The 25594-nt window shown below is 34.3% G+C and overlaps 1 protein-coding gene and 1 pseudogene across 1 annotated transcript in view; both read right to left on the bottom strand.

Moving 5' to 3' along the window:
* LOC135118358 (octopamine receptor beta-3R-like) overlaps positions 1-25594 on the bottom strand; it is a 67805-nt gene that overhangs the window by 19478 nt on the left and 22733 nt on the right.
* On the bottom strand, positions 1223-4096 carry LOC135118373 (uncharacterized; annotated as a pseudogene).

The following is a 25594-nucleotide window of genomic DNA, read 5'->3' on the forward strand; positions in this document are numbered from 1 at the left end:
TTGTCTACATCTAATGGACCCATTAAATCTAAACTAACTCTCTCAAAAGCAGTGGATGCCGTGGATGTGATAATCATTGGCTCTTTCGTATGTCGATTGGAATGCTTTTGAATCTGACAATTTTTACATTTCTTTACATATTCTGATACGTCATTAGTCATTCCTGGCCAATAATAATACTTCCTAATATTATTTAACATTCTGTTTACCCCCGCGTGGCCACTGGTGGGTAACAGATGGAAGTCATTTAAGATCACAGTCTTTGTATCTTTGTCAGTAATTCTTGTCACATCTTTAATAACAAGTAACTTGGGAAACCATCCAAATTCCATTTTATAAAATTGTTTACAAATCGTTCATATTGCTTATTTTTAATTATTACGAGTTCGTTTATTTTGATTTGCTTGCAAAGACGTTGTAATTCTCTCGTTAACACACTTACGGTAGACAACGATTGAGAAATAATAAAAATTGCTGACTTTTCAGGCACAATTTGCAGTTACCATTATCACTATTAAAATGTTTTAATTTTTCTATCTGTTTAAGTGTATTTTGATTACAAAATAGAATCAATTCAATGCTGTCAATAGGTCGTTTGAGGATTTCCACTACTTTAGGTTGATCAGGCCTTGAAGTAGAGGATACCTCCGTAGTCATGTCATTGTTATCACAGTCAGTACGTAACCTACGAGCCTGTGCTCTTGTTATGACCGATATACATGCTGTTGCATTTCCTTTAAACTGTTGGATGTAATAGGTATCCGGCTCAATGCGTCTGCAGCTGCGTTGTGCCGTCCTGGGACATAACTGATTTCAAAATCGTACTCCTCAAGATATAATCTAAACTTAGTTAAACGGCTTGAAGGATCGGTCATATTAAATAAGTAAATCAATGGCTTGTGGTCAGTTTTTATATAAAACTTTTTCCATATAAATAAGGTCTAAAATGTCGAACAGCCCAAACAATAGCAAGTAATTCTAACTCAATCACAGGGTATCGCGTCTCAGCTGGTTTCAAGTTACGGCTGGCATATGCAACTACCTTGCCATTACTATTAGACAGTACGGCGCCTAATCCAAGTTTGATGCGTCAGTTTGTAACGTAAAATTATTTTTGTCACTAAAGTGGATAGTCAAGTACAGTCGGACTAATGAGTATATCTTTTAACTTATTAAATGCTCTCTCGCATTCATCCTCCACACAAACGGTACGTTTTCTTACATAACGCATTCAAAGGATAGGCTATTTCCGCAAAATTTGGAATAAAACGCCTATAATAGTTAGCGAACGCAACAAACCTCTTGACTTCGTCTACATTCTGTGGGACAGGGTATTTTTGCAGGCATGATACTTTTGATGGTTCGGGAAATATACCTTCTGAAGTGATTTTGTGACCTAAATAAACAATCTCCTTACGCAAAAATTCACATTTTAATGGATTTAACTTCAAATTTACTTTTCGTAAACATTCCAAAATTTTTATGAGGTTCTTGTTATGCGTTTCAAGACAGTTACCTACAACAATACAATCGTCTTGGTAAAGGAAACATGATTTGTAATTTAACCCTGACATCGCTATAGTCATAAGACGTGCAAAGGCACTTGGAGATGTCTTTAATCCCATTGGACATCGTTTCATTTGATACTGCCTATCTGTTGTGAATGCAGTATATTTTCTAGATTTTCATCTAATGACAGCTGATAATATCCTTGACTGAGATCTAATTTTGAAAAATAAATGTTGTTTGATAGCGAATCTAGGATCTCAGTGATGTTAGGTAACGGAAACTTATCATCTTTTATCCTATTATTGAGTTGGCGATAATCTACTACAAGTCTCCATTTCCTTTCTCCTGACCTATCTGTCTTTTTAGGTACTAATAAAATAGGACTTGACCACTCTGAAATAGATTCTTCTATGATATCATTTTTAATCATTTCATCTATTTGTTTTTGTACCTCGCCTTTCAACGCTTTTGGCAATCGATAAGGCTTGACATATGATGGAGACGCGTCTTCCTTTAGTTGGATTGAATGCTCTATTAAATTAGTTGTTGTGAGCGTATCTCCTGGTAAGTGAAAAACATCTGCATACTTGGCACATATTTTCTCAATGCTTATTTGCTCTTCTTTATTCAGATATGCATGTAGTTGCAAAGTAGCGAGCAAAGTTCTAACTCTATCAACAGATAAACAATCGTCATCAAACTTACAAACATAAAGTTATCTAGACAACTAACAGTTAATTCTGAAGTGTTTATACTAACTGAACTATCTGTTGTATTTAATATCCTAACAGGAATAAATCCATTATGTGGCTTCGATATTACTCCCGCTGTGTACACTCCTTTATGAACTTCTCTTGACAAAATGACGCAATCACAATTTTGTGACGTCGGGATGTGTTTGATGACTTCGCAACGGGGTGGAATTATAAACGTATTTTGTTAACATTAACACTAACAGACTCGTTTTGGGATTCTAAAGTCAGTGTACCATCTTTGTAATTTAATACTGCGTTATATTGTTCGAAAAAATCCTGACCGAGTATCCCCTCTGCGGCGCAAGATAAATGTTCAAAAATGTGAAATTTATGATTAAAATTCACATGGTTAATTGTAATATTTAAATAAATATATCCCATAGACTCTAAATTACCACTAATTCCTTTTATAACTATCTTATCCTGTTCTACCAAATTCAATAACTGCCTATGTCGCGACAACCATTCATACTTCAGTACACATAAGCTAGCCCCACTATCGATTAACAAACTAAGATCAATATTACTATCGTTAAGTTGACAATTAACTACACAAAAATTGTTATAACTAAAAATAGAATGAGTACACTGTTTAGGTACGAAAAAACTCTAAATTGTCATTATTATTTGCGACATCATTGCGCAAGTTGTCTTGGCCATTGGACTCTTGCGTGTTATGCTGAACACGCTGATAACGCATCGGACGGCCGCGAAAATGCTGACGCTGGCGCTGACCGCCTGAGTGTTTGCCGCGATTTACGCTATGTGAAGTTCCTTGACCTGTGCTATTTTCATAACAATTATAATTACGATTATAATTATTCTTGGTGTTATAAAAATGCCTATCTCCTCGGCCTCGGAATCCTCTGCTGTTTCCGCGTTTAACATTGTGGTTGGCTCTAAATTGCATAACCTGCTCTTGTGGGTGGAGAGACATAGACTGCTCGTCTACCGCAGCTGTAATAGCTTCAGATAAGGACGCAAACTGTCGCGAGGCAATGATAGTGCTGAGCCGTTTGTCGGTCAAACCATCGCTAAACCTTTTAATTGCAGTCCTTTCATTGAGAGGACGCAATACCTCATATGCATCGCGCTTCTCGTTAGCCTGAGCAATCGTCAAATTTACGAACAACTCCTCGATCTCAGACCCAAATTTTTCTATAGTCCTGCGACCTTGAGTAGCTCTAAATAATGGGTTTGTAATGCTACCGCCGATTTTTCGGTAACAAATAAAAGCGAATATCTCCTACCAAACTTTCAATGTCAGCATACGTAGTTTTAAGGCGCAGTTTGCACTAGGAGAGAGACGTGTTTTTAATACGAATCTATTAATTTACTTCTACTGTCGTCATTGATGAGCGAACTATAAAGAAGAATACCATCGATAAGTTGGTTTGTCACCTGCTCCTGGCCATTCATTACCGGCAACAGGAAATTGCAGTTTTAATATCAAATGAGTCTGACATTTTTGTAACACAGTTAGAATATTCTATCAAATCTCTATCGTTAGTTTGACTACTACTATCTCTCAAAGAAAATAAGCTCTTTATTTTTTTATGTCGTATCTCATCAATATCAATGTCACAAGATTCTTTATCTTTCTGATTCAGTTGAGTCAGTATAATTCTATATTTCAGCTTCTTCTAGTTTCTTAAAACCTAAATTTCCTGTACGTCCATTTGGACCAAGTTTTATTACATATTCTCTTAAATATTTTAACTTAGCATGTAAATCTCGCAATTGTTGTGACATAATTTCCTCAAACTGAATATAAAGTACTTATGCATGACCTTAATAATAACATTTTAAAACAGCGCTTTATAACAAATAACGCAAAAAATACAAAGTGGAGAAAACTTACATTGCAGTAGGCACGTATTTACTGTCAACGTATATGCAGGTCATGACGTCTCACGTAGCGCGGGTGAATAAACTCCTCAGCATTGGACTCGAACTGACTCCCAGCTGCTCCTCACTGGACCCGTACAATTTATCTCCCGGCGCCCTGCATATCCTCTCATCATAAGGCTTGAGCATTCTCCCGGCTCCCGGCAGCTACATCCTTTTCTGTCTTCTTGTATTGTTTTCATCGCTTCGTCCAAATCTTCTGTGAGAGTTTTTTTTCTGTAGTCGAAAATCTTCTGTAGCTTGAAAATCTTCTGTAGCTTGAAAATCTTCTGTAGTTTGAAAATCTTGCCTTTCTTATTTCTCGTCGCCACAAACTTCTATTCTTCGTAATTGTATTTCTTCATATTTATTCAGCTACTTTCGTATTTTACACATGTTGCAAAATTTTAACTGCTGGCTAAGGGTCGCCATGTATTGGAGTGATGTAGGCAAAATAAAAGAGAACTGTTCCAGTCAACAATCCGTGTAATAATGTAATAATCTAGTGTGTGCAGTTACAAATATAGGGTTAGGCGAGCTGCACACTACAAAAGTCTTATAAAGAGGAAGAAGTGTTTTAACCAGTTCAGAAATGTGTTATTACTTTTATCATCATAATTCTAAGACATTTGAGGTATTAACTCTATTAACGTTGATCAAACTATAAACCTATTATGAAACAGCCCCCTGCATATAAATGGCCACATTCACAAACACAGACGAGTATAAATGCGCAATGTTATATACGTTGCTCCATTGTTTCGAATCCTCTGAACAAAGCAATGTAGCGACGTTCATTCCCCTTAATTATTCGTATTTGTTCGACCAATCTCGACGCCATCGGCCACGGAGAACTTTCTACCGTAACTTTTTAAGTAAACTTGGTAATTCTCGCGTTTCTACCAAAATGGCGACCCGTGACGTTACAATAACTTATTTTTCCAAGAAACGTTTCGGATTATGGAAATCTGGTATTTTTTTATTGAAATACGTTGTGAATTCTTTTTGGTAATAATATTCTTTTTATGATTTCGACCAAGGTGGCAGGTGTTAGTCATTTCAAACGATTTAGGTGAAATAATGAATTTCGAAAGTTAAGAATAATTGTCGCCTTGCGAAAGGCTAAAATCTTTTTTCTGTTCGGAAATTAACTTTTTGATTTAATTCTTTTTGGGACTTCGGCTAACTTTTGGCCGGCTCTTTGTCTACTTTGATGCATTAAAGTGCTCGGGATAATGGCAATCGTATGAAAAAAAAAAGATTTTTTGGAACTTATTTCTATTGAGTACATACTGCCAAAGTTAATGTAATTATTTTTGCATAAAATATAAAAGTGCAATAAATAATTAACCGCCTACTTACGACGTTCGGTTTTGTTATAGTAAGTATTAAAGTTCATAATTAATCGTGACTCGTACGTATACAATAAGTAAGTATATGTTTGCATCTGTTTATCCTTTATCATATAAAAGAAAATACTTTGTGCTGGATTTTAATCCACGCATTTCCTTTGAAGGGATTTAAAGAAAAGTACAAAGGGTGTACGTTCGCTGAAGCACTAAGTTACAGGAACGGGTAAATGATAATAGGTCACGCTAATTAGCTTCACTAATGAATTAGATCTTAAAGGCATATCTGGGTTTTGTTTGAACTTCCTAGTGGAATATTTTATGGTTTATTATTATCATAGACCTAGCTGATACCAGCTGTTTCACTCGTGGTTCGAGGGAACGATAAATACCAACTGGGGAAACTAGGATAACTGGAATAAACAAGCAGTACTTAATATATCAATTTAATTACCTTACTTACCGTGCAATACCTTTAATTAGATTCTTACTATTGAGTCATAAATAAAAAAACTACAGCTAATTTATAAATAAATATAAATAAATAAAATAATTAATAACGATTAATACATAATATAGAATATTTATAATATAAATGAATAATATATAAATAAACGAATATAAATTTAATAAATAATATTAAGTAAAATGTAAATAAATCTACACAGAAATAATACCTACTCAAATATCTAAATATAATAAGATTTTCTACATTTAATTCAATATTAATATGTTTAAAAAGCGCTCTTCGTCCTCTCCTCTAAAAACTAACTTTGCTGTGCCCGACAGGGTCCATAATTGTTTCTTTTACTTTTACCCACCAGCCTGTACACATTATGGAATGCAATAAAGTTATTGAGTATTGAGTATTGAACTATTTAACGGACTAGAATAAAAAGAATAAAGATAATATTTATCTTACCATTGACTAAAATAGGTTGAGTCTTTCTTAAAAAAAAAAAAAATGATATCTGTATAAACGGGTAGCATCCATAGTGTGTGTAATTCGACATTTTGCGAGCAAATTTAAGTCGCGGGTATTCTTTAGCGAATTACAGAGAACGAAATGAAAATGAATATTGTGTCCCACAAAGGCTGTTAATTGGGCCTATTACCGCCATTTTTGATTAAAATCACTGTCATTTGGCTTTTTCTTTAATTGGATCGAACAATGGTTTTTGACGAGCCTTTTTGATCAGAACATTTAATTTTTTTGTCAGAGATTTTTTTTGTAAAACTTTGTGTGGTTTAAATAAAACATTAGGTATAAGGCTACCTTTATCCAAGTGCAGGACGAGGTTGTCTCACCATTGAGGTACCCATTTACCCATTGAGGTAGAAATTATAACAAAATTGTAAAATGTTTGTGTCTCAATAATGAATTTATGTATTCCAAGACTTGTCAGTATAGTTTACGTTTATGACACGATGTGACGATGCCGATGATGAAATTGCCTCTAAAAACCTAATGCATTCAAAACAAAGCAATCAAAAGAACAGAGGTAAATAAAAACCTGAAACGAACCATATTTCAAAAGTAACCATCATTGAACAAAACGTCAACAAAGGCTCCGAAACGCTTCTCACTAATCACTAACGGTATTCATCAGTTAAACCCAGTTCAGTTAATTAAAGGTTAACCTAACAAACAAATAAATATAGGGTAACCGTTAGTGGTCCCTTGTTATCCATTGCTACGTAACCGCCAATTATTTCTCGGACCAATCTATTTGATAAAGATAGAGTTTCTCTCTCGTTTGTTTAGAATTCAACTTTCAAATTGGAACGAGTAATTTAATTTGAATTAGGCTGGATTCACCGACGATATAAACGTTAGTTTTCTTTAAACAAAAGTTTACTATTAATTTCGACGTTCTCTTTTCAAACTAAACAGTGGTTTTACGAAGAACGGATGTTTAAATTGTCGGTGTAAATGACCTAAATCGTCATTTGTTTTTGTAGTTTTGTCTTGTCTTTGAAATTTGTTTTCGTTTGTTTTAAGTGGTCGTGTTCGATTTTTAAATTGGTGCTTGTTTTAAAATTGTTTTAGGAACTTTCCTGTAATTAACTGACGGACGAAAACAAGGGATTAGTAAATGATTGAATAATTGATGGCGGAAGTAACTTATCCATATTTGAAACAACATTGAAGTTAGAAGTCGTATAGAAAAATAGTTATAAATTAAACCTAATCCTCTATTAACATTAACGAAAGTGTTTTAAAATAAACCGATTTGCCAAACTTTCTAGCACGCAACGCAAAACCATGCTCCGTGGATTTTTATTCAAAGTACAGAAATAGAAAGTAGATAGTTAAAAATAGTTTCTTAAGTAACGGCTTTCTTTCATGACATAGGCTAAAAGATTAATTGATTGACGTATTTTCCATACTTCAAGTTTTTATCCAAAAATAAACTGCTAGTGAAATAACAATTGTTTACAATGACTATTTCTGAATTGGCTGCTATTTTGAATAGGTTGTCAACAGTTTACCCAACGTAAACCGAATTGTTTTTAGACCGGTCTAACTGTGGTAATTATCGATGTCAAAGTTAGGCTTGCAGCAATTAATCAACTATGAATAAACTGTAAACTAAAAATAAACGAATTGAGAACCTCCTCTTTTTAGGAAGTCGGTAAAAAAGTAAATATTGTTTTCATAACATAAACGAAACGTTTACTACATTGTTCAAACGAAACGTTTATAATACTACTTTATTCATACTAATATTTCAAAGAATTTGGTATTTGAAAAAGGATACAGTTTTAAAAAAGGTTTGAGTATTTTGGGAAAAAACTATCTTTAAATACTATGTAAGTACATTAATTCGATATCGATAAACCTGCATTAAACCTAAAACAAAAAATTTCTATGGGTACTTATCTTTTGAAAAATTATTACATCAAAATTTTCCACGAAATATTTTCACCAATAAAATTTAAAAATGTACTGCAAATATTAAAATTTTAATTTTGCCAATGTTATTATGAAAATATTGTGGCTGAAGCTTGCTGCATAAAGCGCTGTAGCCGCTTGAATTTCCGTCGAGGGAAATGGAGTGTGAAGATTATAGGCTTTTTCTCCGCTCCCTCAAGATTATAAAACCGTTATGCTGCAAATATTACTTCTTCATGTTTTCAAAATAACAGTTTATGTTTTTTTTAAATTAAAAATCTATGATGATTATCTCAAATTGCATTTTTTGAGATAGTGACGATATTTATCTAATCTAGTTAGTTTTATATTTTTGAAAGAAAATTAGGCGCGAAAAATGTACAGTAATATTATAAAGCTGGACAGTTTGTCTGTATGCGCATATTTCGGACCGATTTGAAAAAGTATTTCTGTGTTAGCCCATTTATCAAGCAAAACTTTAAAGATAAACCTTTGAATCTTTACAGAATTTACCTCCTTATAATATTAAACTGCAGTGGATAATTATTCCATAAATTCTATCTTTCTTTCCCAGTCGCATTTGCTTCTACAAACACAATACGTCATTGTAATTTAAAACTTGGCGAGCAAACTCGGCCCTGTTCCCAGTTCCTTCATATCTTATGCATTACCCTACCTTCTTATAAGGTGAACAAAGTTGCTTCATGTTAAAAATGTATAAGTAAGTTTATCTGTTCATTTTCACGGAAAGCATCAATCTGAATTAGGGAATACATGGGAAAGTTTGGATTCCAGTAATTGATGCATTGAAATATTTAACTAATTCAATTATATTTATTTATCTGCTCCTATCCTATTTATATAGGGGGGAGGGGAGGATTTTTAGTCAGTAAGAGTCTGACACTCCCTCACCGCTGCTAACCCATAGCGGGAGGGATCATTTGATGATTTTTGACGTCGTTAAAAAAAGCATTGATACAAATTCACTGAAGAATTTATTCAATAATTTATTCTTCAAAGCTAGTTGAAGACGACGTTGCGGACGACGTCGCGGGCGCCGCCCGCGACGTCGTCCGCGACAGCTACTTTGATGGTAATACTGAGCTAGCTTTTAGCATTCGCGTATTTCTTAACAAATCACCATAACAATTGTGTCACTTTTACCTTCTAAAAAAGCAATCTAAAACACTGCAAGGGACCAAATAAAACTCTTGTCAAAAACGCTTGTCAGTATCAAACTTATAGCCAAAATATGGATTCTTCAAACACGTGAAGGGACGATTTAATATATACGAAATACCTATCAATTACAACCTGACACATTTAAATAAGTAAATGGTTTATGATTAAGACCAAAACAAAAGTATTTTATACTACACTAGCCGTTTTCACACAGTTTCACCAGCTTCCAATGATATCTTCGGTATCGGTAAAAATATAGCCTATGTTACTAGGAAATACTACTAAGACTAGCTTTCCAATAGTGAAAGAATTTTTCAAAACAGCTTAGTAGTTTCGGAGTCTTTCGGGTATAAACAAACAAAAATATGTAAACACTCTTCCAACTGCAACAAAAGCAACAGCATTCGAATATCGGTTGCCGTTTTAAAATTCGAAAACAAAACAATAAATTAAAACATCGTCGAACCGAAAACCAACCGAATTGTTTGGTTACTCGCTATTTGCTTAATTGAAATGATAACAGTTATTGGCTTTGTAACAGTAAATAATATAATAATGTACTAATGGACAGCTGTTATTTGTGAGCGTAGTGATAATTTTGTCATGTTCGCTGCGAGAGGCAATATTTGTTTTGTTAGGTAGTTATATAAACATTTGTCAACCAGTAAATTGAAATGGCTTAAAAGGAATCCTACCATCCGGCTTCCTACTAATATTATAAATGTGAAAGTTTGTAAGAATGTATGTATGTTATTCTTTCACGCAAAAACGGCTAGACCGACTTGGTAGAATTTTTTATGTAAATAGGTGATACCCTGGATTAACACATAGACTACTTTTTATCAACACATTACGCGGGCGAAGCCGCTGGCGGAAGCTAGTATTTAATAATAATATGTCATGTACATTATAACAGATGAATTCCGTAAATTAATAAAAAAATCGGTTAAGTAGGTATGCAAATACTTTCAGGGTTACTATTACTAAACGAAATCCACTTGTGTATTGAAAAACAAACTCAACAATGAACTCAAACATAGGTAGCTACAATAACCCTTCGCTAAAGAGCTGCTTATTCTCCCCAAAACGAAAGAATAAGACATTCAAAACCCAATAAAAATACAAAAGTAAGCCATTAACTTAGATTCCGACAATGTTTCCCATTAAAATAGCCATCAGAAATAGATCAATTGCACCTTTGACCTTGGCCGCCAAGGTCATTTTGGCCAAGGGTAACTATAGCGTGTCAGGCCGTGGGTAATTTTACTAACCTTGCTTCTTATGGGGGCCGATATTTTTCTACGAGTTTTTTTTTTATTCTTTTGATTACTTTGTGTAAGTTCGTGGCATGCGATCGCGTTGTTTTCATATTGTTTCCGAGTTTTTTTTTTGTTTTCGGAAGTTGTTAATGGTTATTGGGTATTTGTGGTTATTAGTTGTTCCTCGAGGTTTTACTAATTAATTATTTCCTGCATCCGGATAAAAAGAAGCGTACCTATGTCCTTTGTTAGGTTCTAAAACTATCTGTGTACCAACGTTATTGTTTTGTCTTAAATATTAAACGACGAAAGTTAACATAATTATCTTCGCAACCCCATAATCACTTGTCTACATAATGGTTCATCTATTGATTTGTAATAGTACTTTGTTCTTATACCCTTCAAACTTGTTATTTAAGTTCAGATATTATCGTGTGAGAAATGAGTCCATATTTAATATTTGATTAAAAAGATGTAAGTATGTCTGTTGTTTAATTGACACAATTTGAATAAATGAACATTATATTTCGGTTTCCTTTTTACTACATACACATAAAATTCATTTCAGATTGCACTACAGGCAATTCTTTGGTAAATTTTATTACAAGCTGTTTAACTTTAGACATCAATAGGTAAAAATATAATGTAAACCTTTTTGTTTTTTTCTTCTATAATAAATTAAATTATCTCTCCCGATAAACAAAACCCCAAGGATACATATTCACCAGCTATCGCGTAAGACAATTTCCGACATATTTCACCAGCGAGTGATGTGGGCCACTTATTTTGGTCTCGCTGTGGTAGGTGATAAGGCTTTTGAAATAATGCTTTATGGGGTCGAAAGTAGGTCCCATTTTGTTTGTTTGTGATTCGTGTCCTGTATAAGTGACTTTGGTCGTATGTATTTATTTAGAAATGGATGGTAATGAAAGAGATAATGTCTGCATGATGGGTGAAATGCATAATCTGCATTAGTATGTAGGTAGGTATATGGTTGACAGTTCAGACGTCGCGTCGCATAAATAAAAACGTAAATTAGGTGAAAACACAGCAAGTTCAAAATATAGGTGCCTAAGCCTTTAGATTTACTTTCATAAATAACATCAATGCATTACAATTTATTAAGAAATCCTCTACAATCCAATTCTGAGTTAGAACCAATTCAATAATCAATTCTATTCTTTACATTCAAAATTTCTAAGGTGATTTTAAGTCCATAGCCTCAGAGATGACTTTGTCTCTGTAGTTTGTTTATGAATTAACTTCATTTATCTTGTCAATAAAGATCAAGTACAAGTACCTACAGAAAGCCAACTCAATTTATAATTTGATCCAATTTCTTAGTTACCTACTATCCTGAAATATTCTGTAACTTGATGAGTTATTTCGAACAAAGGTAACTTAGTTTGGCACAGACATTACGCGAGTCTGTTTTAATTTAATTTCTTTGTTATGGAATTTCGTTCGTCGTGTAAGCTAATTACTTTCAATAATTATGTTAGGAAGTGTGCTTAATTAATTAATTTTAAGAAATTTTGCGCTTCCATTTAATTTTGTAAACATAAGACTAATTTTGTTTACCGAAATGTGTTTCACTTCACTTACAAGATTTCTTTTCGCGTTACAGAATTTAAGGGAATAAATGAGTTAATTAAATATTAAAGTTACTGGATTATACCCTAGAATAAGTAAGTAGTTGAATGCTGAAAAATGATATAATATTTTTTTGAACATTAAAATACTCAAAAATCGAACGCATAATCATATATTTACAATTAAGTATGATGTCAGATAGGTATTTAAATCAAACTTCAGTGGTCTGAATACCATTTAATCAGCTTTGACTGTGACCAAAATGCGTTCAACTCGGAAATCAAACCTGCGGTCATAATCGTAATGTCAACAGGGCACTGATTGAGGTCGTCAAATTTATCCTGACCAATCACAAGCCGGTAAACGTCAATTACGAATTTGCGAGTTTTGCTAAGTGACTGAGCTCTGGTTTGTGATTTTGGGCAATGACAAACCGTTTGTTTTTTTTTGTAGATGTCTTATTTTTATTGGATTTGTATGATCAGGAATCTGGTAGCTGTCTCCTTGGTGGTCACTAAAAGCGGAGCTTGCTTTCAAGGTCTCCGATTTGATTCACAAGTCGGGCCGAAATTGCTTGTGGGTATTAAAATACTTTCACAAAAGATTCACGTACATCCAGTCCAGTCCATGTCGCATTGCCTTCCCATTGGGCTATGAGAGTTTGGTAATAGAAAGTGCATAGGCACAATCACTTCAGAAAATTTCTGAGGTGCGCTTATAGTGTGCGATTCTTATTAAAAGGTAGTATTAGAGCAATAAAGATTAGAGTAGTAGTTAAGCAGTACCTATTCTTAAATGCTATGGCAGAATGCTCTTTACTAGCTATACAAAACTAAAATTTGGTTCAGTCTTTACTGCCTCGTGAGAAACTGACCTAATTTCATGCAGAGCCCAAGATTAGTTGCTAGCTATACAGCCAGCTGAAAGTTTGTCGTATAATATGAAGTGATTTATTATTGCAGGAACAAGCTGAGGCTAATGAAATTCCTTTCAGTTTAGTTTTGACTTGATAGAGTGGAACGAGAATGGAACATTGCTATTTTGAGACGGGACTTGTATGTAAATTACCGAATAAAAACAGCGAAAATGATATCCCAAAATTCATCCGATTTGTTTTCCGAATTGTAATTTCGACTTTTGAGTCGAAAAAACATAATATGAGCTCATAAAAAAGAAGAATAAAGTATGAATCGCAGCATCAGCTAGCTACAACAATTATTATGCCTTATTGCGTCCAATAAATTCATTAACTACTACGTCTTAGTCTGCATATAAAACAGGATAATACACCCTCTGATAACTAAGTTCGGCGCGCAAATTATTCGCGTGCCATTGAGTCGCTAATGAGCCGTGCACTTGACCTAACATTCATTGATTAGAAGAAACTTATTAATATAAGCTTTGCGAGTATTTTTGGACAAAAAAACAATAATGGTGTTAAAAGAAAACCCGTTAACCAGAGTTTTGATATAACTGTGCTTAGAACCAGAGCCTAATAATATGTTTTAACACCTGCCAAACATTTGTTTAACTTCTTTGTATTAACACTGTTCGATTTTAGCCAGATCTCTGGTTTTTGTACACTTAATGCGACGGATTGGTGCAGAAAAATTAAGAATATAAGAGATTTCAGTTTTGCATTTTGATTGTGTGAATAAACTTTGAATTTCAGGCTTAGCATTAAATAAATTTTATAATCACTAAAAATGGTTGCTCCATCAAATGGCGCAGCGTTGAGCACCTTTATAATTATCATAATTTACTGTCATTAAAATCCTTATTTTCAGCAACTTGGAAAACAATTTATTCTCAGTCTTAATTCCGGTCATCAAGTACCAGTAATACTGGCTTAAGTCCGGTAGTCAAATGAGGTGGGTCACCAATTTAATTACAAAACAGTTTTACAGTGACTGCGGAAAAGCTTTAAATGTATTAAACTTGTCAATCGATATTAAGGAAATATTAATTTAAGTGTATTTAGGCCTATTGTGTTTACTTACACATGTACGTCAAAAATGGTTTGTATTAATTACTATGTACTATTTAATATTTACATAGGTTCACGGACATGGTAGGAAGTCGGAAACAACAGGCTTTATTATTAGAATTTCAAGGTAATTTTGTATCACAATACATATCCAATTTGATATGTTAATTCAAAACTTATAGGAAGTATATTATTCGCAGCTTATCTGCATGAGTTTCCAGGATTTCTCGAGTATGATTTTCTTTTTTTTTTTTTAATCTTTTATTTTTAGAGGCTTAAACGCTGCTGCGTTATGCCAGCCTCGTAAGGTTTTACACAAATTAAATTAAAAAAACACATATTAACTCTATATACAAATTAATCAATAAAAAAATTAGTGAATTGAATTAAATATTGTGCATTCAAAGACTCGATGCCAGAGCCATTCGATATAATCGATGGCGACATGCAGAATGGCAAATCCCACGTCTTACTTGAGAGACAACCCGAAACAGAATATAAAAAATTAACTAAGGATTGAATGAAAAAAGAAATTAAAATAAACTGATAATAAAATACACGAACTAAAAAGAATCTCTCCTCAAAAACACATCTTTTACAAATTTATAGATAGAAACACTCTGTTCCGAGAGAGGTCTCCCAAGCAAAACATTAACTCCACCACTATACATATCGCCATCAACCGCCGCACACAGCTGTAGCCTCAAGTCGTCGAATGCACAACATTCTAACAGAATGTGGTATAAGTCGTCCACTACTTGATGAGTGCAGGTATTGCATAACGGGGATGGTTTCACACCCATCAAGTGCAGAAACCTATTAGCAGGCACATGGCCTGACCTTATTCTAAATGCTAACACTAAAAGTTCTCTCGGCATGTTACCCACGTCAAACCAAGGAGCTCGAGGCAGATCATGCTGAATAGTTCTGTACCACAGACCTTTTCTTGCTGTAACAAAACTAAAATGTTCCTCCCACAAATTATGACAAAACTTTTTCATGTGAGGAATAAGCTCAGTAAAATAAGGGTCACCGGGAATAACTATGCCATCAGCAATAGCCTCGGAAGCTAGCTTGTCAGCCATTTCATTTCCCGGGACACCTATGTGAGAAGTCATCCATTGAATTTTAATATTTACAAGTTGTTTCTGAAGAAATTGTATACTCTTTAATGCCTCGTATGCAATCGGCATGCCTCGAACTCCGGATACACAACGAATCAAATGCTGTAAAGCGCTCTTGGAGTCGGTCATAATCACAACATTCTTATACGGCAGACTCTGAACATAGGACAAAGCTTCTACTATAGCCGTTAATTCAGCTCTCATGATACAAGCGTCATTGCACAATTTAAATTTCATACTAGTGTTTGTTTGCACATCAAAAAATGCTGCGCCAACACCATGAACACTTTTAGAGCCATCGGTAAATATAAAATAATATCTATCGTATCTACAACTAAACATATTAGAAATCAACATTCTTAAATTTGCCACACTCATTGAACGCTTTGGTACACCTAATTCGTCAACATTACAAATAACACAATCTCGAATATTAATATTTGATACCCAAGTATCCAAGCTATACATGTCTAATATAGGGGACTTATGCACAATATTGTTATTGAACTTATTATGAATATCAATCAAAATGGGTTTACTCTTATTCCTCCAATATGCATTGGTGCACAAAACAGATAGTTCTTGTAATAAAGATAAAGTTGCATCATTGGAAAAGGAGCTCAACCTCAGCCAATACCTGCAGGCTAGCCAATATCTCCTCACGAGTATGATTTTCTTAAAGCGGAAAACAATGCACTTGACTTAAACAAATTAGAATAACAATCCCTCAATCACTTCAATAGCAAGCCACAAACACCTAATTCCAACCATTAGTTGCACACAAATGTATATAATTATCCAAACATCAGTCAATCGTGGACAAACAGCGTCGCCTTTGTGCTACGTCATCAAACAATCAATGTGTATGACAGGAACAATGCACATAATAGCAGGCATTTCCAGCTGTGTTGATAATGTGTTAGTTATCAATAATATATATATCTGTTGCGGTTAGTAAGTACACAGTATTGTCGAGTAATGTTAAGGAGATGCTAGACGTGGCAAGAAAGGGGGAATACATGCGGAGTTTGAATTGGTGTAAGCTGGATCGACCACAGTGCTGGTAGGAGCAACGACGAAAGAAACGATAAGGATCGTGTGAAAGACAGAAGACTGAGAGGTATGGAAGAAGGAGACCAGATGTGCCAACCTATAGCAAGACTTTGAAGAGTGACGATGATGAAATAAATGACCATCAGTCTAAAGTCGGTAATCGATATAACAGGAATCTTGCCTTTAAAGCTGGTTTTAGTGAGGACTCGAACCATATTGAGTGAATCAAAACACATTTTCAAAAAATCAAGTAATTTAAAAAATGAAAGTAATACTTCTCACACATCTTCGTGCACATTTTGAACACGAATTTTAATAGCTTTATTTTTACCTACCTCACATCAACCAACTATAAGAACTACTAGTCTATCGCGACCTCTTGCTTGCAACTAAACCGTCGTTTTAAAAACTTCTTCATCGATCATTCAATATATGTGCTTCTAGAAAGCCGCGATCGAGGAAACCCGTTCATGCTCGCTTCTAGTATAGATGCGCCTTAAGTGATCAATTATCCGCCTTTGTGTGTTCAAGCGACTATTATCCGGATCTAAGCTCGCGTTAAATTCTCTTAAGTACTAAACAGATTTGACTGCTGTAGTTAGATATCTCTCAAATTGATATTGGCATTGGCTGATGGTATTCTCACAGTCATGTTAACGTTTTGGCATGATATTGACATTCCCAGGTAGTGTGCTTTCTACGTAAATTAGCGGTGTTATGTTAGTCAGAAAATGGTCTGATTGTCTCTGTCAGTTACGTCCAATGACGCTCATGCATTTTAGGCAACAAACGCCAAGACATAGCTCTTGAATATGTTTGTAATACCTTCATATTTTGTTATCATAATAATTTTATTTTCATAACTAAATCCTGCTAAAACTTCTGCTTACCCCTTTCAAGCCAATCATACGTTATGTTATCTCAAAAGTACTCATGGGACGCTATAACAGCCCCGTAACGAGAATCCAAACGATAAAGATAACATTATTATTGGCACATCAATTTTATGAGTCATCAACTCGTGATGACGAGAAAATCCACGAATATTGATACTGATTTAGAAATTGGGTAGTAACAACTTTATATCTTTGGGAAGCAGGGAATAAAACTGGATATAACTGTAATAAAATGATGGGATGGCGCTTTAAAATGGCACGAATTGCGGTTTACGTTTATAATACTAGTTTTCCCCCGTAGATACAACTAAAACACTTAGTTAAAATAGCTTATCACCTTCTTTTCGCATTCGAACAGTAGTTTCCGAAAATAATGTATTTAGCTAAACTTTTTACTACTTGTAGGTACTTATAGATTAAAAGTGAAATTGTAATCAGATTACTTCGTCCCTCAGTGTAAGAGAGAAAATCTAGGAAAACCTTGAATTCCAAGAATACATGTAAGGTAAAATAGTACCTAAGCACAAAAGTAAATAGAATAAGAAAAGTAATACTAAGTTATCTCTGAATAAGGATAAGTATGTCATGTCATAAAGCTTAGTAATAAAATCTCTTAACAATTTCAAAACATCTGAAACACGTTGAAATAATTCTGCCGCAAACAGGTGAAACAAACAAAATAATAAAAGAAACAAATTACCACCTGTACATTTGTATTATAATAAGATATAAATAACATGTTTTGATCCGCCTTTTGCCCGACACAAAGCTGAATTATTGTTTATTTAGGGGTTCCGTAACAAAAACTGTAAAACCATATTCACATAGATTCTTGTCGCTTACCTTTTAGTATTTCAGTTTTATCTGCTTAACTACGTTAATCATGTATGAGTCGATCGAAAGTCATTTAAACTAAGAAGTATTTAATTTAGTAGCTAAAAGAAAACAAAAACTCATGCAAAAATATCTCTATTCTCCTATAGTGAAAAAACAGAACAGGAAAATCGTTATTTACGTGTATTTTTTGCCAAACTGCGGAACCCTGAGAGCGTGAGTTCAAGTTTTTTTCCTAGCCACATACAGTATGGCCGAGGGCATTATACCCAGTAAGAATTTCAAATAAGTAACGCATGTCCGTATATTATCAGGTTTACCAATATGTCGTTGTTATAGAATTCTCTCTCCCGTTTTGTCGGATCGCTGTCTTATCGGACTTTGAGAGGGACAGGAAGGGCATAGAGAGTGCACCTGTGTCTGCAAATGTTTGTGCACTATATTCATGTCTTCCGATGATCTCATTAAATAAGGTTTTCGTGATGTAAATTTTGATGACTTTTTGCAATTGAAGTTACATTTTATTGTCATGAATTACTTACAGCAATGTGAATTGTAAAAGCAATGACACAGATTCCACGAAGCTTGCTGTTACGTATAGGCCCATTTAACGCCATAGTACTTTTCATTGTAAAACAAAGTGAACTGCTTATTACCGAGCTATTGGAAACTGGTTTTTATGCGAAAAGGAATTCCTTTTCATCATATTTCATTGTCGACAAATTGCTTTCAATTGTATGGGCGAATATTTACCGGTAATTTAAAGCGAGTGAAACAAAGCTCTGTTTTACTTAAAAATATATAGAGATACAGTATGATATCAAAAATGACCTAGGAGATTTTTGGATTTTTTTGTGGTGTTTATTTTCGAAACATGTATACAATTATCGGATAAAATTCCAAAACATATAAAAAAAACAATTAACACAATTAAGGAAAAAAATCTACCACGAGTGATTCACATCTAAGCTTAAGCCAAAATGTAAGAAATAAAAAATACGCCGAATCTCTTCACCCGAAGGAAGAACCCGAATTAATCTTCGATTTTAATCTAACAAAGATATTACTTTTCCCCCGGGCAACGATCTTCATTACACATTTTTATTGAACAAGTAAACAATCGGAGAAAATTACGAAACGCCGGGGAATTTTATTCTTTTCGCTTAGAATTTATCTGGCCATTAATTCTGAAGAGTATATTTGAGAATTTCACTACAAGCAACAATATTGAACTCTGAAATGAGAAAAAAGTGAAAGATGAACAAAAGGGTTTAGTCGATGCAGCTGATTTACTTGAGAGGAAAACCAATGATGAAAATGCTGAATTTCATTATAAGCATAATGGTATTAAACGTTAACCGTCTTACCACAAAAACTTTTAAACGTCAGTTTATGCCTTGTCTAAAAAAATGTCAAACTATGACGTTGACATATGGTTCATTTTGCAGCCAAAATTTTATTAGACAAGTGTAAAACAGGGTTTAAAGTTTTTGTAGTAAGGCCATACGAGTTTAAAACAGGCAATAATTTGAATACAGTCTTTGCAATAGAAGCCGTGTTTGCAGCAATGTAAGAACATAAACCAATATGTACTTAATGACCACATATACATTTTTGATGACTAATACAAGACGAATAAACCTGAGAGAATAAAACAAAACAACGCGGCTACAAATCCCAGTTCAGACAGTAAATCTCGTGCCAAAACAAATCAACTACAAATCACACCTCGAGGAGTTATAATACTTTTTGTCCGTCTTCCTCGGGTATCAGGGGACTCAAGCGAAGTGTCTGCCAAAGATGTTATACCTTCATCTGTCAGAGATCGACAACCTGAAATGGGTCGTTATTTTTGTATAGCGCTCGAATAAATTACGGTCGGAAGACATTTTTTGGAGAATGACAAAGTTACTGTTGTGTTAGGGGGAATAAATTCAAAAGTTGACTTATAGGAAATAGTTTACAGGAGAAATGTAATACCGATACTTTTTAAAAAGCTGTTAATTACCGTAATGTTTTATCGAAATCACATATAGTATTCTTATCATTTGGTTTATACTCGTGGACGTATCCACTAGGAAATGGTTATCTTAATGATCATTTCAATACAAGTTATGTAGTACCCAAAATACCAAGTTTTTTGTCATTACAATATCGTGTCTTTTTTGTTAGTGTTGAGTAAGTAAATGTAAGTTCTGCTTTATTTTGGACTTTATAGGGAACCTCTCATCATGTAAGATTTGGCTTGATACACATCAGTATCCATCATCAGTAGTCGGTATTGCTTACTCTTATTTCAAGTGAACTATTGATTTGGGTAAGCCTCATTCAAATCCATACGGATTGTATTATATTCTTAAAAGCGTTTCACAGAACATGTGTTATCCATCTTCAGTTTGACGGAGATACCGCTCAGAGGTGTGAAGATACCCAAGCAATTATATTATACTGTTTATCCCAACAAATTGAAATGGAATCCATCAAAACGGATGAACGGGGATTATGTTAATTGAAATGCGGTGTTAATGCTATACTTAATGGTGATATTAATTATTCGATACTTCTCTGTTTGCAAATAGGTGTAATGCGTTATGTTTGTACCTACTGCGATTAGTAAGTTTTATTCAAAATTTCAACAGTTCAATAGTTGAATAAGTGTATATTAAAAGGGGTAGTATTTAAACGCAAATCAAAAAATATCCTTTTTCTATGCAATAAGATTCCGAATTCCCATCAAAATTACTGATTGCACAGCAAAATATTCAACTCAAAATATCACTAAACACACTACAATTTATTTTCGCAGCGTACAGCGTTTTTTCCTAAAGCAAAAGCTTTTTCATCAATGCACAGCTAATAATCTTAATGCACATTATACATGTTAACTCTTTTTTTTTTAAATATAGCTTCTATTTTTATATTATTTACAGCAGTTTTTCTGAATAAAACAGCTTTTTATTAGTCATAGTCATCTTATTATTTATTAATTACGGCATAATGAGATCAGCAAAAAAATATAAAATTAAATACAAAATTGTAATTTATTGTATTATTTATGTTCACGCTTCCTTTTTGCCCAATAGGCAACATAGCTCTGCAGGTGGCGCCACGTACTTGAGTCGGATCGCAAGTCCGATGATATGCTTGCACATACATACTATAGTTCTTAAAAAAAATGGGGCTGGTGCATTGTCAGTCATTGTCAGTATTTCCTTTTGTGTGTGTGCCCAATGTATGCCCATTTCATATAAGTAGTCATTAAAAGGCAGAACTATCATATTTCAGAATGTTTATAGTCAGAATCATCCTTTGGCATAGTTTTGGAATTTTTATTTTCCTGTAAGAAGCAAAAGCCTGAAGCATGCAAGCAGGCATGCAGTGCTGCAGGCATGCAACATGGAAGTAATGCAACATGCATTAAGCATGGCTTCTGTCACGGCTCCGGCGCTTCGTGGCTCCGGCGGTCCCATGCGAGCTTATCGTCGCAGATGATTTTCACGCTCACCACCACAGCTTCGGCTTACTGGCCGGCAGAGCCGGCCAGCCTCAACCGCGTCGGCGAGCGTTAAAACTACCTGCTCCTCAGCTCGCAGGCCGCCTCGCCCTCCGCGCCTACGCGGTTTTGAATTGCACTCGGGGTAGGCAAACAAGACTACGTGGAGTCGGTTTTGCAGCGATTCGTTTTCGTTACTAGCTTCAATTTTAATACAATGTTTTTAATTGAACTCTATCTTACTCGCTCGCGCCACTCTGCACTCCAGTGACGAAAAAGCGCGCGAAGCCGCGAACCTTTTCAGTTAATTTGTTCTGTTTTTAGAAATAATGCAATGTGACAGGATTTTTTTGTTTTAATAATCATTAAATTTACCGAGCATGGCTTCTTGAAAATTAAGACAAATATGATGAATAGGTTTTGTTGTACTTACTGGTTAATATGCGATTGGGATAGTTATTTTGCTATGAAATATGGAAAATTTGCTGTGCAGTCAGTATTAATGCTATGTATGTAGTATTTTTGTACAAGACTAAATTTAACTGTATTGCATTATAATAAAAAAAAGCAATGTCATATTGATGTATAATTTTGAATTATCTGCAGTTTGAGTTTTGTTAAACATTTAGTTTATTTGTAGTGAAGTAAGTTATTTGATGTAAAAAATAATATAAATGATGAGTATTTATTGATAGGCGATTATTTATTTGATATGCAATTTATAATATCCCTATTAAAAGCAGCTATTCTACAATAACAAAATATTCTGTCTACGATAATGTGGGCACATAATTATTACTTCCGAAATTATCCTAATAAACGTGGGTCTTTCCAAGCTTTGAATTTCCATCGTTATTTTTCCTATCTCTACGAAAATACGGTTATGTTTTTAGCCGATTTTCTGTAGCCTCGGGTGTATTTTCGCGCGCATTATGTTTGAATTACACCTTAACTGTCTACGTTGATTTGTCTGACATAAATGTTTTATGCTCAGTGGATTAGGATATATTTTTAACAAATATTCTTCTGTTATTCAGATGTCTTACTTTATCTTCACGATTTTGAGAACAAAACATAGCAGATGACTTTCACGCTTTATGATTTAAAAAGTTTAATAAATTCCATGTACAACTCGTGAAAACATATAAGCAATTTAATATATCTAAGTGATCATACCTATATGCTATACACTTTCATCTTTATATCCATCAATATTAGAGAAAATTTGACACTTTTCTACAAAGAAACCCTCTGATCTCTTCAATCCCTGACCCCTCTTTTGTGAACTAAAAATACTCTCTCATTTTAGCTAAAGCCCGAAAGTGCGGTTCCCCTTAAAAAGCTTTGCCCCAAATCACGCTAATTTTCTCTCATGACATCTGTCATACGACTTGATGCCAGGTAAAATTAATACACCTTATCCCCTTATCATAAGCGCTATATTGGCTTGTCATGCGGTCTGGAGAGGGGTAAAAGGTTATGATTTATTATGTTCGAGAGTAGCCAAGTGTGAATGAGTCGGGTGCACCTATTTTGATGAAGTATAGAAATTTAATTTAATGGTACTCGGTTTTCGCGTTACGAAAAGGAAATTAATACGGTTTGGATTACTTTGTATTTGTGAAATATTAATTTCGGGTATTTAAAGTCTCATATGAAATCGAACATGAGAGGAAAACTAATGAATTGGAATTGGTCTCAATATGAGGAAGTTCTACAATTTTATCGTCATTCTGACATTTCCCGTTATAAATATATGTTTTTCACTCCAATAAATAAACAAACATGGAATATTATAAATCTGTGTTCTCAGTAAATCTGATTCACAAACATAGAGCACCAATTTGCAAGCCTTACTTAGAATTGCTTGAAACAGACTTGCAGACTCTCAATCAAGCTAAAGTTGAGCTGCAAGCTGCGTCAAGCCATTAAGATTCATGCTGTCGATGTAAATTATGGTGCATCTCTAGTAGTTGCAATTTCTAGAATATATTATGCGCTATGGTTAAGTTCAAAAATTGGCTAAAGGCAATTCGGACTTGCTTATGAAGGCTTTTAGACAGTTATCTAAACGGTGAAAAATATCATGTCTGTTGTATGGGAGGCCGCTCAAGCTGCATACTGGGTACTGATTTTTTATTTATTACAAAGAAATTAAGTCCATATTGTGCTAAGCCCATAAGCTATGTTTATGTTTATTAATTTTTCCTTTGTTTTTAATCCTTAATTTATTTAAAAAAAACTCCAAATGAGTAAAGAAAGGATGAAAAGTTTAAAATGACTTTCTGAACATTTTTCTACTACGAAGTAGATTTTCTAACAATTTGAAGCACCTGTACCCAGCAAGAGCTTGCAAAGTCAACAAGTTTAAGCTTATAAAGGTGTTGTGTTAACACAAAGTTTGTAGTTGTAATCCTCTGGAGTTTAACACGGATATTGTGGTGTTAGTACACAGAACTTTTATCACCGCATCGTAAATAACTTGTGTTTAGAATATAAATGCTGTTGTTGTGTGAAAATAGTACATTGTGTTGAGTAAAGAAATTAATTTGGTGATTATAAGTACTTTTGATCAAAATTATTGCAACAAAATAGATTGTATATTTTTTTCAAATTGGCTTCGAAAGCTAAAGTGGTGGTAGGTAGGTAGCTCATGTGTCAGACTTTTTTTTACCTTACTGTCTAACTAGGAGTCCGCTACGTACCAGGATCGCAGGAAACTCTTTAGAAAAATTCCACAGCCACGTAGGATGGTAAGTTTTGATAGGATCGAAGGCAAAGTGATTAAAATATTAATCCCCATGGATTTGTCATAATAATGATCTACAAAACAAATCCATGGGGAACGAAAATATTCTTATTCTTAAAAGGCCATTCTATTTTTACGCAGAAAAGTAAAAGCAACGCCCAAGATAATTTATTCATCAATCACAACATATTTAAATATTTATTTACATTGCTGTTCCCTCAATCTTTTCACAGGCCTCGACGCCAATTTGCTCGTCAATGTATCACTTAGTTACTGACACGAACACTTTCATCATCCTCCGAGCCTTTTTCCCAAACTATGTTGGGGTCGGCTTCCAGCCTGACCGGATTCAGCTGAGTACCAGTGCTTTACAAGAAGCGACTGCCTATCTGACCTCCTCAACCCAGTTACCCGGGCAACCCGATACCCCTTGGTTGGACTGGTGTCAGACTTACTGGCTTCTGACTACCCGTAACGACTGCCAAGGATGTTCAATGACAGCCGGGACCTACAGTTTAACGTGCCATCCGAAACACAGTCATTGGTGTCTAAGATATACTTAGAAAGTACATACAAACTTAGAAAAGTTGCATTGGTACTTGCCTGACCTGGAATCGAACCCGCGCCCTCATACTCGAGAGGTTGGTTCTTTGCCCACTAGGCCACCACGACTTTCACACACTTTGACGAACACTTTGGTGACATTTTTTATTATTTTTCCTCGTGTCAATACGACATTGTCAATCTTAAACCTTTTATAGTCTGACCGATTTTTTGGTGCAGCTGACAGTTCTGTCAATCAGAACAAAAAATTGTGTTTTTCCTTGAATATTGACAGCTGCATAAAAAATTCGGGACCCCTAAAACTTTGTGTTTTGCACGTTTTGTGGTGAAGAAATATGAAAATGCAAGATTTTGTAATGCCATAAATTCCATATTCTTTTGTAAAAAAAACGCTTTTGTTGTATAATCCAATTTAAAATATAAAGAAAAGCTTGCAGAGAAAATGTTAAATCATCTTAGGAAAA

Source organism: Helicoverpa armigera, chromosome 21 (assembly GCF_030705265.1).
Source record: "Helicoverpa armigera isolate CAAS_96S chromosome 21, ASM3070526v1, whole genome shotgun sequence".
In the NCBI taxonomy this organism is placed as follows: domain Eukaryota; kingdom Metazoa; phylum Arthropoda; class Insecta; order Lepidoptera; family Noctuidae; genus Helicoverpa; species Helicoverpa armigera.